The sequence below is a fragment of the Bidens hawaiensis genome, unplaced genomic scaffold (genome assembly GCF_021521415.1).
Source record: "Bidens hawaiensis isolate Kalapana, Puna unplaced genomic scaffold, B.hawaiensis_p1.1 tig00006083_1, whole genome shotgun sequence".
NCBI classification, from domain to species: domain Eukaryota; kingdom Viridiplantae; phylum Streptophyta; class Magnoliopsida; order Asterales; family Asteraceae; genus Bidens; species Bidens hawaiensis.
Genome location: NW_027491403.1, coordinates 244,135 through 261,247, shown reverse-complemented (window position 1 = coordinate 261,247; position 17,113 = coordinate 244,135). Strand labels below are relative to the sequence as shown.

The window sequence follows — 17,113 nt, the reverse complement described above, 5'->3', positions numbered from 1 at the left end:
AACAACAATAACAATAATAATAATGTAATAAAAACAATACATTATGTAATAACTAAAAGGTCGTACCGGGTTTGACATACCCTACACCTACACTGCGTTAGGGAAATGATCCTTACGATGGACATAATTAAACCTGGTATTTCTTGTAGCTCTGTCCGCATTTTGAAAGGAACCGAACAGTTTAATTGATTTTGAATTACACACGTGTAAAGTCACATGGACAGGTGGAGCACGCTCAACTGAATAGAAAATGTACAATGTTTTAAGCAAGAGGTATAACAGTTTATGCACAAAGAAGTTGCAAATCAACAACAGCAGCAACAGCAACATCAATTTCGACTTCTTTACGGACTTTTTTTTTTACCAAAATGGGGGAGAAGGGAAAAGTATTTATCAAAATGGGTGAATTGAAAAGTATTTACCAAAATGAGTTTTTTTTACTTATATTTTCTTACTCTTAATATTGTATTTCTATTTAAAGTTTCTATATAAGCAAGGTAGATAAAAAAATGAATTGAAAATAATACAAATTTTAATGTGTATTCTCTTATTTATATCAAGTTTATTAATGAAAATGTTCTCGGAAACTCATAATTATATTGATATTTTTTATTTAACAAACCGATTTAAAACAAAAAAAAATTGTTTTTGCTTTTAATTGCTTTATTATATGTTATTTTTGTTGATTTCTTCAAGGTTTTTTCCTCAAATATAGAAATGTTCAAATATTGAATTGGACTTGATATTGATATTGGTACCGATATTGTTTAATTGGAATGGTTTCGAGTAACGTCGATACTAGTATCAATGTTATTTATCCAAAATCGGTTCAGTTTGTCATAGTACTGATAAAGTACCGATAATCGTATAGCTTATAATGATAATAAAAAGTACTCTAGTTTGAATACAACTTTGTACACAAAAAAATTTATAACTGAATGCCAAGAAAAAATTTAAAACACAACCATGTATTATGTTTTTATTTTTAAAGTTAGCGATTGTAAGTTATTTTTTCACTGTGTATTATTTATAGCATAATGATTAATATGAATTTTTAAAAGAAAACAACACTATAAAAAAGTTGTTTTCTTACATCCATTTTGATCATAAAACAACCTGAAGAAAATTTGTGTTTCTATAATATAATAGTGGTATTATCAATCATATTGTACCCAATATAAAAGGAAATGACTAGAAGAAAACTAATGATTTAATTGGCTAGACTTTTAACAATTTTTTTTACTTGATTAGTGTTTTATATGAAAACTAGGTTATTAACCCGTGTACGACACGGGTGGAAATATTGATATTTTCGAACAAACACATGTCATTTGAAAGGACAACATAAGTTGTTATGTGTTATTCGGGACGACAACATACTTAAACTTGTAAATGATATTGGTACGAAAACAAATGATTGTGAAACACAAAGATAAACCCAAATAACATTCAAATTACAATCTTTGAAAACATAATCAAAGGTTAAAAATGTAAAATTTATAAGCTACAAAAAAGACTTCCTTATAAACCATATTTATTTTTTATTTGTAACTTTGTCTTCCTTGTTTAATATAAGAATTTTAACACCACTCTTCGCTCTTGATAAGGCTACATAGAGTTATCTATGTGAACACCGGGTCTTTGAGATATGTATCAACTTTTGCTAGAGATTGACCTTGACTTTTGTTAATGTTCATTGCAAAACAGACTACAACTGGAAAGAACTATCTTCTCTTCAATTTAAACGAAAGTTTCTTATATGAAGGTGTAGACCACAACGAATTATATAATTGCGATAACCGGTATTAGTACCTGAAATAACTTTTACTTCAACAAAACGCCTACCTAAATTAAAAACTCGCAATTTAGTTTCATTACACAAACTGTTATTCTGATCCATATTGGTTAGTAACATTACTGGCACACCGACGTTAAAAACCAATCTATGAGTCAAAATATTTCGGTCTTTTGGATTTTATTTAGCATAATGTGTTTATGAAAGTTTTAGTTCAAATTAAAATATAAAAAAAATAATTGGTATGATCTTACTTAAAAAACATAAAACTGTTTTTGTTATATAGACCACAACTAAATTTGTGAATTTTGTTGCTAAGTTTGGAAACAATATAAATTTAGTAAACCAAATATAAGTAAAAAAATAATGGAGAAATATCTTTGCGCCTTTAATTAACATAAATTGATTTGTATACATATCTTAATTAAAACACATATTTTAATTGGTTTTTAAGAAAATAAAATAGTATTGGATAACTGAAAATTATGTTTCGTATCATTTTTAAAAAAAGAAAATAGAAAAAGAAATGTGTAAACATACATTTAGTGTTATTAGAACATTGTTTATCAAAAAGGTAAAATGTAGTTAATAAAAAATATATTAAAAATCGTTTATAAGTTTCTATTTGTAAGGCCCCGCTACTAGTGCCTCACTTTAACGTTTGATTTACTCATAAACACAGTTCTGAATATCAGAGTTAATTAAAACTTTCGCGGAATAATATTAATAGTCAACCATTCATTACAAATATTCATAACTTGTCATTTTAAAACATAAATAAAACATAGTATCAAAACATCATGACAAATCTTCAGATGCCAGCCTCTTCAATCTTGCCATGTGTCCTGCTCAAACCAGCCATCTCAATCTGTTAACCTGTGTGCATACTAAAAGTCAGCTACGCTGAGTGAGTTCTAGTTAATCAGACGACATACAATACATCCACATACTTACATATGCACCCGAAGGTACATACCTTCATATTTACTTACATACTTACATACATATGTACTTTCATTCTTTCTTTCATATTTACATACATACTTTCATTATACATATACGTTTTAAAGAGCATTCTGCCCTATAACCTTCGCCGATATTATTAGGGTCGGTTCCCTACGTTCGCCGATATGATTAGGGTCGGTTCCATACATTCGCCGACATTATTAGGGTCAGTTCCCTACATTCGCCGACATTATTAGGGTCGGTCCCCTACATTCACCGACATTATTAGGGTTGGTTCCCTTTTATAACTATACCTTTCATGCCTTTCTATGCATTCATGATTATAACTTCCATACGTTCAGACATCATTTATACATCATATATATATATCAATCATATATTTAAACTATCCCTTGACGGGTACATGCAATATCCGAAGATCGTTCATGCATCGTCAAGCATTCATTCATACATAAATCATATAAGACATACACTTACCACCTAAGGTAAGTGTATTAACTGATCACATAGAGTATGCACACAGCCCCTAAAACTTAACAAGGAATGGGGCTAGAAACTCACCTAAACTCGATTACGTTCACCGTTAATTGTTATTCATTTCCTTAGTTGTGCTCGACTAACTGTACAACAATTACACGTATCAATTAACTATCACTACTCACATTGCGTTTCTAGTCTAGTAATAACCCTTAACGGACGGGGGTCCGGGGGCAGCGCCCCTGGCAGCGGGGTCTAGGGGCGGTAACCCCTAGCAGGGTCCAAGGGGCAGAGCCCTGGCTGGGGTCGAGCTGCCAGGTTAACTTGGAAAAATTTTATTTCCATTAAGTGTCTTAACACATTTTCTATTAGAATTTTGAATCATTAATTAATTTACTAACTTAAAAGTTCAAGGGCTTCTTTGTAATTATATCATTTTTTTTCTAAGTCTAGGGACCAACTTGTCATTTTGGTAAACTTCTAGTTCGTTACTTATTCTTAACGAATTGGGTTACCATGACGAACTGGTTCTTGTAACGAACTGGTTATTAAACGAATTGGACCTTTTAACGAACTGGTCCTTTTGAGGAATTAGTCCATATAACGAATCAGTCCGCGTAACGAATTGGACCTTCTAATTCATTATATCCTTTAACGAATGGTCATAGCGAATCAGAAGCTAGTTCGTTATCTCATGCTTAGCGAACTTGAACACGAACTGAGTCTAGTTTGTTAGGTTAACTTTAACGAATTGCTTGGCGAATCACCCCTAATTCGTTAACTCCCCATTAACGAATTAGGGTTAGGTCAGAGAATTTCAGGAACATTCTCTGACATTCCCTTTAACCTCGTACCATTTTCGGCGCCGACGCCGGAAAAACGCGGTTTCGCCGGAAAAAACGAGTTTTAACTCGTTTTTCGCCTCGTTCGATCCAGATCTGAGCTAGGGTGACCCCCAAGCCCATCTTCGGTTCGTTTTATACCCGATTCCACCCGGATCTCATGACTTAAATGGTTTAACGGTGTTGGCTCGTCGTTTCACAACTAGATCTAACGGGTTTGAGCTCATACAATATCATACTATCATTACCTTGGATCGAGATCGGTTTTTCCTTGGTGTTTTCGGCTAGAGAGAGAGAGAGAGAGCAAGATGAGAGAGAGCTAAGCGTGTGTTTTGGTGGTGTATGGAATATGTGTAAATGAATGAAAAATGGGTAATTAAGGTTTATATAATTATGGATCATGGGCTTAAGCCCATGGTATTTTCCTTCTTTCATGACCCAAGTCCATAACCCATATCCATTTTACCCAACACTAACCCGACTCATAACAATCCATATTCTCATTTTATTTACCGAAACTAGAAAAACGGAATGTTACAAGTCTTCCCTCCTTAAATAGGTATCGTCCCGAAACCAAACTAATACATAAACAAATCTGGATAAAACTTGCGCATCTCATCCTCCGCTTCCCATGTAGCGTCCGATCCCTTGCGATGCTTCCATATCACTTTCACTATGGGTATAACCTTGTGTCGGAGTTGCTTTTCCTTGCGATCCACTATCTCGATTGGTTGCTCAATGTAGTTCAACCTTATATCTACCTCAATGTCCATTAATGGCACATGAGACGTGTCATCGTCTAGACATTTTCTCAGATGAGAGACATGAAATATAGAGTGAATTCCTTCCAACTCGTCTGGCAAATCTAGCTTGTAAGCTACTTCGCCCACACGTTCCACAATCTTAAACGGTCCAATGTACCTCGGATTCAGCTTTCCTCTCTTCCTAAAGAGAATAATTCCTTTCCAAGGCGAGACCTTGAGCATCACGTTGTCACCAACGCTAAACTCAAGATGTCGTCGCTGCTTATCAGCATACGACTTTTGTCTATCTTGAGCAGCTTTCATTCTTGCCTTTATCAGATCGAACTTCGAAGAAGTTTCTTGCACAACTTCTAAACTTCCCATCTTCTTCTGACCAATCTCCCCCAACATACCGGGGTTCTACATCATCTACCATAAAGCATCTCAAACGGTGGCATACCAATACTTGAATGGTAGCTGTTGTTATAAGAGAACTCTGCCAGATGCAGATGATCATCCCAACTTCCTCCAAAGTCTAAAACACAAGCACGTAGCATATCCTCAAGGGTTTAGATCATCCTTTCAGACTGTTCATCTGTTTGAGTATGATACGCCATACTGATGTTCAATGTCGTTCCCATGGCTTCGTGGAACTTCTTCCAAAACCTCGAAGTAAAACGAGTATCTCTATCTGGCACGATCGATAATGGTACTCCATGCTTAGATAGCCTCTCGTATAGGCAGAAAGTGAGCACTCTTGGTCAAACGGTCCACAATCACCCAGATGGTATCATGATGCTTAGCTGTACGAGGTAGCTTAGTTATGAAATCCATGGTGATGTGTTCCCATTTCCATTATGGTATCTCCAAAGGTTTCATCTTTCCATAAGGCTTCTGATGCTCTTCCTTGACTTGTAAACAAGTTAAGCACTTACTGACATACTCTACCACATCATTCTTCATTCCTGGCCACCAGTAGTCTCTTTTCAAATCATGGTACATCTTCGTAGTTACTGGATGAATCGAATACCTTGACTTATGAGATTTATCTAAGATTCGACCCCTGAGATCTCCATGGCGTGGAATCCACATACGATCAAACCTAGTCTTAACACCATGCGTGTTTTCTATAAACAAGTCTTGCTGACCGAAAATCCTTTCTTTCTTTACTAGCCCCTTGTCTGCCAGCACCTCTGACTGCACTTTGATGATTTCTTCAAAGAGACTTAAATTCATAATCAACTGGTATGACTTAACTGTTGCGATGACTTCTTCATTCTTACGACTTAGCGCGTCGGCGACCACATTAGCTTTACCAGGGTAGTACTTAATATCGCAGTCGTAATCCTTTATGAATTCTAACCACCTCCTCTGCCTCATGTTCAATTCTTTCTGCTCGAATAAGTACTTTAAACTCTTATGATCTGTGTAAATGGTACACTTAGTACCATACAGGTAATGCCTCCATATCATAAGAGCGTGCACTACAGCTGCTAGTTCTAAATCATGTATCGGATAAGTACTCTTATGGACTTTCAACTGTCTAGACGCGTGATGTGTGTATAATGATGCTCTTTCTAAATGACTCACAACTAAGCTTTAAATTTATTAAACGAAAATCCTAACGAATCCACACACAACCCGCAAGTGTACCGATCACTAATAGTATAGACCTAAGGAAGTCCGAGTATCGAACACAAGGACACTTGAAAACGTATATGATACTTAACCCTAACCAAGACTCACCTAATAATATTTAAATGATTTTTAATATAATTAACTACTTAACCTAACTTACTTTAACTAAATTAATTAACTAAACTTAACTTAATTAAATGAAACTCTTGACGAAACTTGGAAACTTTACTGCAATCGGCGAAAACGTCTACCTAGGTAAGAATCATATTGAAGGTATAGTAAGCTATTGGATTGTAGAATCTCATGGCACCGGTTCCTAAAGAATGACACAACTAAGGTTCACTCAGGAAGCTAGATTACCTCTCGGTCTCATAACAAGCCCTAACCTACACTTAGTTGATTTTAAGAACAAACCGGGTGTCGAATTGTTAACGTGCTCTAATGCCGACTCTCCTCTCGGTCTCACCGACACACTACCCTAATGGAGATGAATACTACGCAACCAAGGATAGAGGAACAATTCAGTTTAACTTTAACTAGACCAACTAATCGCTCAAACACCCAAACCCGACAAGAACAAAACCCGCTCTCGCGCAATCTTAATTCTAACAAGTAAAAGTAATGAGACGAGTTTACTTCTTATCACCTCTCGGTCTCTAAGAAGGTGTTTCACAACTGATTTTATCAAATTAATTTACCCACTTATCCCTCCGGTTGTACTTCCCGCAAATAAACCCTAAACACAAAGTAAAGAGCCTTGAACATGCAACAACTAATCAAAACCGATTCAATTAATTAAAGCACGAGGTTATTAGGTATAATCAAACAAAACACAGCCACTAAACACAATTTAATTTACTGTTAAATCAAACTTTACATTAACAATTTAAGCCATGATCATTAACAATCCATATTACTAGTCAAAACCTAACAATATTCATCAAACCTAGGTAGAACAAACAAGATTAGCTACTCATTAAGTTTGGACAGCCCTTAACATTCAAGTAAAACATCATAAACATCAACATAAACATAATCAAACTCATTCAAGAATCAATCTCAATCAAGCACAAGTCAATCTTCAAGTTACTTGCAAAACAATCCAACAAAAAGCTTAAACTTAACAAGTTAGGGTTCTTGAACAAAGGACAAAGTTTATGGATGATTACTTAGGGTTATATGGCTGAGATTATGAATGTATATGACCCGTAGCTGTCCTTAGCCTCCTTCTTCTTCCCTTGGCTCAAGAATTGCAAGAAACCAATTTTTCCTCTTGAATGGGAGCTTTTAGGGTTATTTTTTTACTAGTTGGGGGCTGATTTCGGGATTGATGGGCTGTTTTATGGCTGAAAACTAAGTTAATTAACTTAATATAATATCATGTAAGGCTTCTAACTTGTGGGCTTGGGTCGGGCCTTGAGTTGTAGCTTTGAAACTTGACCAAAAAGGCCCCTAAAGTCTTCCAACTTAACTCTTTTTTCACCATCTTTCATAAACCTACAATTAACATTTAAACTTTGTAAATTATTGCACTTAACTCCCAATACTTTCATAAAATAAGCAATTAAGCATAAAAACCATGATAAAATCATAAGGAAAGTAAGTGTGTTTTACAACACATCAAACATCCCCACACTTAAGACTTTTTCGTCCCTGAAAAAGATTTGACTGCAGTTGGATCAGAATCGGAAAATTAAAGTCAAATCAAACATATAGGTTAGATTTTAAAGCTCAGAAAAACGCAAAAACCGCGATCATCGATATTGTTGTCCACCTAAACCCAAGCCTTAATTTTTACCGGGAAAAATATGATCCGACAATAATATTACTTAGTGGTTTACACAATTAAGACCCGCTTATTTTCAGCTTTTACCGGACCAGACCACCCCAACTTGACTTAAACCTCAAAATTAGCAGAATTAAAACTTTGTTGCTCAATATTTATGAATAGTTAAGATGATCAAGGATATTGTTTATCCACCTAAGCTTAAGCATCAAAGTCTACCAAGCAGCCATTAGATACGATTAAGGTTCAATTTATTAATAGCTAGTGTTCCCCACAACATGACATACCCCCATTATCAAGCAATACCCCAAATCCATCACCATAGGTGAGTATGCAAAATTTCATCCGTAGGGCTTACATGTAGCGTGTCCCTTGTGGTCCGTTTCTTAATGGTAATGAGACGCGAGCAAGGGGACCCCACATGGCTAACAGCGTGGATAATCAAGTCTGTAGTTTATTTGTACTTTTTTACTTTTTGTGATCATGTTTATAGACTTATAAGGGTTTGCTCTTTGGCTTTATTTTAAATATCCACAATCCCACTTAGGAATTGTGAATACCCAGATAAATAGATTGCATACAGACCCATGGTCTCCGGACCCGAAGCATCCCATCAAAACATGATTTAAGGTTATAAAACCATACGCCAATGAGGTGTAAAACACTAAACTAGCAGTTTAAGATTTATATCACAGGCTACACGGTATACTCTAACGTTAAACCTACCCAAGCATCATATGATAACGTATTCAAATTTTTAAAACTCATGATACTACCACTTTTTCATACCAAAATTTGAGGCTTGAGTATGACCCGACCTTTCATTGTTTATTTTCCACGAACAAAACGCTTTACCCACAAAATATTTCCGTTTAACCGTTTTATCAAATTTGCCCTTTCATTTTCAAGGCTGAGCCTACCGACACATCCCAAGTTAAGTGCGTTTTCTTTTATTTATCTCATATTATTAGTAGTTTGAAAAACCGATTTCCGATAAATATCATCATCTCCCACTTTAATGCAAAAGAAACTAAAAACAAGGGACATTTTTTTTAAAATTTTTTTTAAACAACGTACGAAAACGAAAAACAAGTGAAAAAGTTTTATTTTTTTTAATTTTTTTTCTACAACTAAGTAAAATAAATTCACATCCCCACAGTTAGAACGAAATCGTCCTCGATGAGAACAAGGAAAAGAAATAAAATAAAAATAAAACGTAAAGCATAAAATTAAAACATGAAAGAACAGAAATTAAAATAGAGAACGGGTTACTCCCCTGGTTTAGATGCAGATTCTTCATCAGTTGTGTATGACTCGAACGAACGACCGTATAGCATTTCATTTGCGGCCGCAACCTCGGGTGAACCAGTTCCAAAACGCCATTAGAGCTACCATGCGCATAATAATACCTGTAAAAACTCAAACTCGCTCGCATGTAGCGGCGTACAAAACAGAAAACAAAAACATAAAAAATAAACATATTTTTGTGTTTTTGTATTTTTTTATTTTTTTTATTTTTATTTTTATGATTTTTTTTAAATTTTTAATTAACAAAAATAAAAGAAACAAAACTCTAAATCTCGGGCTGCCTCCAGAGAGCGCTTAGTTTAACGGGTCCTTAGCCTGACCCCAAATCTCAATTTCAATCAGGTGGTTTCTCCTTTATCCGTTTCCCACTCGACCCGTTTCGTTTTATTCATTTACTATTAGTTGGGAAAAACTCACCAGAAAAATTTAAAGAGATATTGAAAAACTGAAACGGGTCGGACCACCAAGACTTATACTTACCCGGACAAAACTTTATATGAGTCGTGTAATGAAGGAGGATGTCATCTTTGCTGTGTGTCAACTTTTTATGTTGTTTCGTATGTCTAATCCTCACCTTCAAGTTCATTTGATCCAAGTATACACGTTCCCTCTTCTGTGGTATCTCTCTGAGAATTAATCTTTCTATTCCTTCAATGTCACCACCCGGGTCAAATTGCACATCATCTACTTCCATAGAGGTATCCTCCACAAGCTCTTCATGACAACCCTCGATATCCAAGATAACCACATTCGCCTTCTTGACCTCCGTCAAAGTATATGCAATGATAGCCGGCAGCTTCCTCTCTTCATCTAAAAACGCATACTCAAGGTGGGCAGGCGAATCCTTAATCTCTAAGGAAGAAGGAGGAATCTCGACCGAAGGTTGGTCCATCATATAGTCTCGTACGATCTTAGTAGACACGCCAAATTCAGGGGTATGCGAGTCGGTGTCGTCATCTAAGGACTTATTAGTTACGGCAACCATCTCAATCTCTGGAATCTCCCTATCGAGAATCTGGGTGTCGGAGGCAGATCCTCCACAGATTTCGCTGAGAAACTCCCCGACATGCTCCATGATGGTATCAATGAAGTATAAGGAGTCATCAGCAGACTTAGGGTGTTTCATTGACTGTCGAACGTCAAAAGTAACGTTCTCATCCCCAACTCTTAAGATCAACTTACCCTCGCAGACGTCGATCAACGCCTGTGCAGTGGCAAGGAATGGTTGGCCCAAGATAAGTGGGACACTATCATCATCGTTCATGTCCAGGATGACAAAGTCCACCGGGAAGATGAACTTGTCGACACGAACAAGCATGTTCTCGACCACCCCTCGGGGGTATTTCATAGAACGATTAGCAAGATGGATACTCATACGAGTAGGCCTCGGTTCGCCTAGACCCAACTTGCGATACACGGAATATGGCATGAGATTAATACTGGCACCAAGATCCGCCAGCGCATGAACAACCATATTATCACTCAAGATGCAGGGAATCGTGAAACTTCCAGGATCGGACATCTTTTCTGGTAACTTTCTCTGCAAGACTGCAGAGCAACCAGCACTCAGGGGAATGGAGGAGACTTCGGCTAGCTTCTCTTTGTTCGAAAGAATATCTTTAAGGAACTTCGCATATTTGGGCATTTGCGTGAGTGCCTCAAGGAATGGGACATTAAGATGAAGTTGCTTCAGAAGATCAAGAAATTTGGAGTTATGCTCCTCGTCTCTATCCCTACGGACTCTCCCGGGATACGGGAGTCTAGGTTTGTAAACTCTCGGTGGTGTGCTGGGTAGTGGCTGGTTCTCAGCCTGTGCTGTACTTCCTGGGCTGTGCCTCTGATGCACCCTGGCCGGTGGAGACTCCAACTGAATCTCCTCGTCTACCTGCTCCTCTACATCTACCGCAGGTTCGTTAACGACTCCTCTCGTCGCTTCTTGAATCACGGGCTCGCTACGTGCCCCTGCACCGCCCCTCGTCGTCACAGCCTTCGCGAACGCCTTCGGATTTTGTTCAGTGTTACTTGGAAGTGTACCTGGCGACCTCTCATTTAGACGACTTTCTATCTCTCCCATCTGACGCTCAAGATTTTGAATCGACGGTCCTTGATTTCTCATGAGTGACTCGTGCTCCCGAAATTTCTCTTGAGTCTCTTTGTGACGGGAGTCCCCCCGAGTCATATACTGCGACAACATCTGTGTCTGCTGTGCCATCATCTCCTCTAACGTGGGCTTCTTCTCCCCACTACTCGTTCCCTCACCGGAATCCTGGAATAGGCTCTGACGTTGTTGGAAGCCGGACTGATTTCCATTCCTCCAGTTGGAATTTTGGTTACCTCTCCACCCCGAATTATAAGAAATGAAAGAGTTTTGATTTCGGTTTGGATTATTAACAAAGTCGACTGCTTCCTCCTGAAACCTACGGGGCACTGAACGGTATCATGCCCCCCTCTACAGATCTCGCATAACTTACTTTTCACCTGCAAGTCCTTCACGATCTTTGCTAATGCTTCAACCTGTGCCGCAAGTGCGGTGCTCGTGTCGACCGAATGCATGCCGCGTGATAAGGAGTCGAAGGTTTTGGTACTCTTAGCTGGTGGCCGCTGGTATCCACTCATGGCTAACCTATTGAACAAATCAATGCACTCATCCGTATCCTTCGTTGTCAATAGGTTACCTTTCGCAGCTGTGTCGAGCATGGTCTGAGTCACGTACGTCACTCTGTTGTAGAACTTCTCAACAACCGCCCAGTCTTGTAGGCCATGGTTCGAACATAAAGCAAGTAGATTTTTAAATCTCTCCCACGCCTCGTAGAAGCTCTCGGTGTCCTCCATCTGGAAAGAATGGATCTGGTTACGCAAACGAGCGGCCTTAGTCGGAGGACCGTATTTTTCAAGAAATTTGGTCTGCATGGCAGCCCAAGTTGCAATGGATCCATGTGGGAGGGACTCAAGCCACAGACTCGCATAATCAACGAGTGAGAACGGAAAGATTCGGAGTTTGATGGCGTCTTCGGATACGCCGGCAAGATGAAACGTGTCGCAAATTCGTGCAATGCGAGTGATATGAGCATGTGGGTTCTCATAGAGTAACCCGTGAAATTGAGCAGAATGAGCAATCGTGTTCAGAACATTAGATGGAATCTGCCAAGTCGTTTGAACTCCTATAGCTGGTGGAGCAATGCTGGATCTCGCGCTAGCATCGACCGGACGGGCCCGGTCTGCAACGGTCCTCCTCGGTGGTGGATTCGCGTCGCCCATAATCCTATCCCTAATGACGGGTTCAGAAAAAGTAGGAGAAGAGAATGTATTACCGACGGATGTAGGTGAACTGGAAGACGGGTTTATACGACGTCTCTCACGAAGCTCTCTCTCTGGTTCGGAAAATCCTTCGGTTTCTGGTGGTCCTAGAGATCGAGTACGTCGCATACAACTATTAAACTAAACGAAATAAACTAAAATTAGCTAAATTATTTTAAAATAACAAACAACACAAATAAGAAAAACAAGTAGTCAACATGGTAAGTCCTAACTCGAGTCGTTGTAGTATAGTGGTAAGTATTCCCGCCTATCACGCGGGTGACCCGGGTTCAATCCCCGGCAACGGCGCCAAAAACTTGATGTGTGTATAATGATGCTCTTTCTAAATGACTCACAACTAAGCTTTATATTTATTAAACGAAAATCCTAACGAATCCACACACAACCCGCAAGTTTACCGATCACTAATAGTATAGACCTAAGGAAGTCCGAGTATCGAACACAAGGACACTTGAAAACGTATATGATACTTAACCCTAACCAAGACTCACCTAATAATATTTAAATGATTTTTAATATAATTAACTACTTAACCTAACTTACTTTAACTAAATTAATTAACTAAACTTAACTTAATTAAATGAAACTCTTGACGAAACTTGGAAACTTTACTGCAATCGGAGAAAACGTCTACCTAGGTAAGAATCATATTGAAGGTATAGTAAGCTATTGGATTGTAGAATCTCATGGCACCGGTTCCTAAAGAATGACACAACTAAGGTTCACTCAGGAAGCTAGATTACCTCTCGGTCTCACTAACAAGCCCTAACCTACACTTAGTTGATTTTAAGAACAAACCGGGTGACGAATTGTTAACGTGCTCTAATGCCGACTCTCCTCTCGGTCTCACCGACACACTACCCTAATGGAGATGAATACTACGCAACCAAGGATAGAGGAACAATTCAGTTTAACTTAAACTAGACCAACAAATCGCTCAAACACCCAAACCCGACAAGAACAAAACCCGCTCTCGCGCGATCTTAATTCTAACAAGTAAAAGTAATGAGACGAGTTTACTTCTTATCACCTCTCGGTATCTAAGAAGGTGTTTCACAACTGATTTTATCGAATTAATTTACCCACTTATCCCTACGGTTGTACTTCCCGCAAATAAACCCTAAACACAAAGTAAAGAGCCTTGAACATGCAACAACTAATCAAAACCGATTCAATTAATTAAAGCACGAGGTTATTAGGTATAATCAAACAAAACACAGCCACTAAACACAATCTAATTTACTGTTAAATCAAACTTTACATTAACAATTTAAGCCATGATCATTAACAATCCATATTACTAGTCAAAACCTAACAATATTCATCAAACCTAGGTAGAACAAACAAGATTAGCTACTCATTAAGTTTGGACAGCCCTTAACATTCAAGTAAAACATCATAAACATCAACATAAACATAATCAAACTCATTCAAGAATCAATCTCAATCAAGCACAAGTCAATCTTCAAGTTACTTGCAAAACAATCCAACAAAAAGCTTAAACTTAACAAGTTAGGGTTCTTGAACAAAAGGACAAAGTTTATGGATGATTACTTAGGGTTATATGGCTGAGATTATGAATGTATATGACCCGTAGCTGCTGTCCACAATTGTCCTTAGCCTCCTTCTTCTTCTCTTGGCTCAAGAATTGCAAAAAACGAATTTTTCCTCTTGAATGGGAGCTTTTAGGGTTATTTTTTTACTAGTTGGGGGCTGATTTCGGGATTGATGGGCTGTTTTATGGCTGAAAACTAAGTTAATTAACTTAATATAATATCATGTAAGGCTTCTAACTTGTGGCTTGGGTCGGGCCTTAAGTTGTAGCTTTGAAACTTGACCAAAAAGGCCCCTAAAGTCTTCCAACTTAACTCTTTTTTCACCATCTTTCATAAACCTACAATTAACATTTAAACTTTGTAAATTATTGCACTTAACCCCCAATACTTTCATAAAATAAGCAATTAAGCATAAAAACCATGATAAAATCATAAGGAAAGTAAGTGTGTTTTACAACACATCAACGCGTAGGCTATTACTTTTCCTCGTTGCATCAACACACAACCTAACCCAAGATGCGAAGCATCAATGCAAACAACCAAATCCTCGTCACCATCGGGTAAAGCAAGGATTGGAGCTTGCGTGAGTCTCTTCTTTAACTCCTGAAAAGCCTCTTCTTGAAACTTACCCCAACTGAATACTATCGACTTTCGGGCCATACCAATCAACGGTGCGGCTATCTTGGAGAAACCTTCGATGAATCTCCTATAGTAGCCAGCTAACCCTAAGAAGCTCCGTATATTAGTCGGAATCTGCGGAGTCTTCCAATTTGATATCGCCTCGATCTTAGCTGGGTCCACGGTAATCCCTTCAGGATTAATTGAGTGACCTAGAAATGGCACTTCTCGCAACCAAAACGCGTATTTCAAAAACTTAGCATACAACTTCTTTTTCTTCAGAGTCTCCAATACTTCTCTCAGATGCTCGGCATGATCAGACTCGCTTTTTGAATAAATCATTATATCATCGATGAATACGATAACTGACTTATCCAACATCGGTCGACACACCCTATTCATCATATCCATAAATGTTGCAGGAGCATTTGTTAGACCGAATGACATCACGAGGAACTCGTAGTGTCCGTACCGCATCCGAAACGCTGTTTTAGGGATGTCTGCCTCTTTCACTTTCAACTGATGATAGCCTGATCTGAGATCTATTCGTGAGAACCAACTTGAGCCTTGAAGTTGGTCAAACAGATCGTCGATCTTGGGCAAATGATATCTATTATTCACCGTAAGCTTGTTAAACTCACAATAGTCTATGCACATCCTCATACTTCCATCTTTCTTCTTCACGAACAACACTGGTGCGCCCCAAGGAGAAACACTTGGTCGAATAAAACCCTTGTTGAGGAGTTCTTGTAGTTGGGACATCAATTCTTTCATCTCGGACGGCGCTAGACGGTAAGGCGCTTTCGCAACGGGCTGGCCTCATGGTATTAAGTCTATCTGGAATTCTATCTCACGCTCCGGTGGCAACCCCGAAAGATCCTCAGGGAATACTTCTGGATAGTCAAACACGATAGGAACATCTCTCATTTCTTTCGTCTCGGCCGTAGCGTTGACAACATACGCCAGGTAGGCACCACTCCCTCATCTTAATAACCCTTCGGCTTTTATCATCGAAATGACATTAAGCCCTGAACTTTCCTTATCATCATAAACCGTCACCGCACTACCATCCAAGGACTTTAGCTTTATTATCCTACTCTTACATACTATCTGAGCTCATACTCAGATAACCAATCCATTCCCAAAACCACATCGAACCCTCCTAAGATCATAGCATACAAGGTAACAGGAAACTCATGTCCCTCTAATTCTATCTTACAATTCTTAACCATTTTCATTATTTTCACCGAGGTGTCACAAGCGGTTTCTACTATGAAGGTTTCAGACACTCGGCAACATTTCATTTTAGCTAGTTAATAAATGCCATAGCTACAAAACTTCTATTCACACCCGAATCAAATAATACTGAATCAGAGATACCGTTTACTAAAAACGTACCAGTCACAACGTCAGGAATCTGTCTGGACTGTTCTTGCGTTAGCATATAGGCCCTAGTCCTTGGCCTCCCTTGTTCAGCATCTTTCTTCTCACTTCCGCCAGCTTCACCACTGTTACAAGTTCTCGCCAAGTGACTTGTCTGCCCGCACTTATAACACGTGGACTTTGCATGGCAATCTTAAGCGAAGTGTCCCATCTTACCACATTTGTAACAAGCATTTGACCCTGATCTACATTCCCCACCATGGGACTTTCCACACTTACGGCACACATCAGACCCAGTGCCCCACTTGCACTCTCCAGTGTGCATCTTCCCGCACGTCCTACATGATCTCTTCTCCCACACTCTTGGCTGCTTGTTCTTAGGGTTCCACAATTGAGTACTGGGTCGTTTATCAGGAGCGACCCATTTCTTATCTTTCTTCTCTTCCACCACCACATCATCTGTCAACAAGTCATCGTAAACCATTTTCGCGAGCCCTACAGTAGAATCAAAAGTACCTAGTCTACCAGCCTTGACCAAGACGCGAACTTTCTCAGGTAGTCCCCTAAGGTAACACTTGATCCGCTTGGCTTCAGTGTTCACCATGTTTGGCACCAGCTTAGACAGACGGTTGAATTCAGTGGTATATTCGCGGTGTGTCATCTCACCCGCCCTAAGACTCAAG

General features: G+C 38.6%; 1 non-coding gene across 1 annotated transcript; it reads left to right on the top strand.

Annotated features, from left to right (window-relative positions):
• Window positions 1-13,089: 13,089 nt before the first annotated feature.
• On the top strand, window positions 13,090-13,161 carry TRNAD-AUC (transfer RNA aspartic acid (anticodon AUC)). Its single transcript has one exon. It is a non-coding gene; the product is annotated as a tRNA-Asp (tRNA).
• The last annotated feature ends 3,952 nt before the right edge of the window (window positions 13,162-17,113 follow it).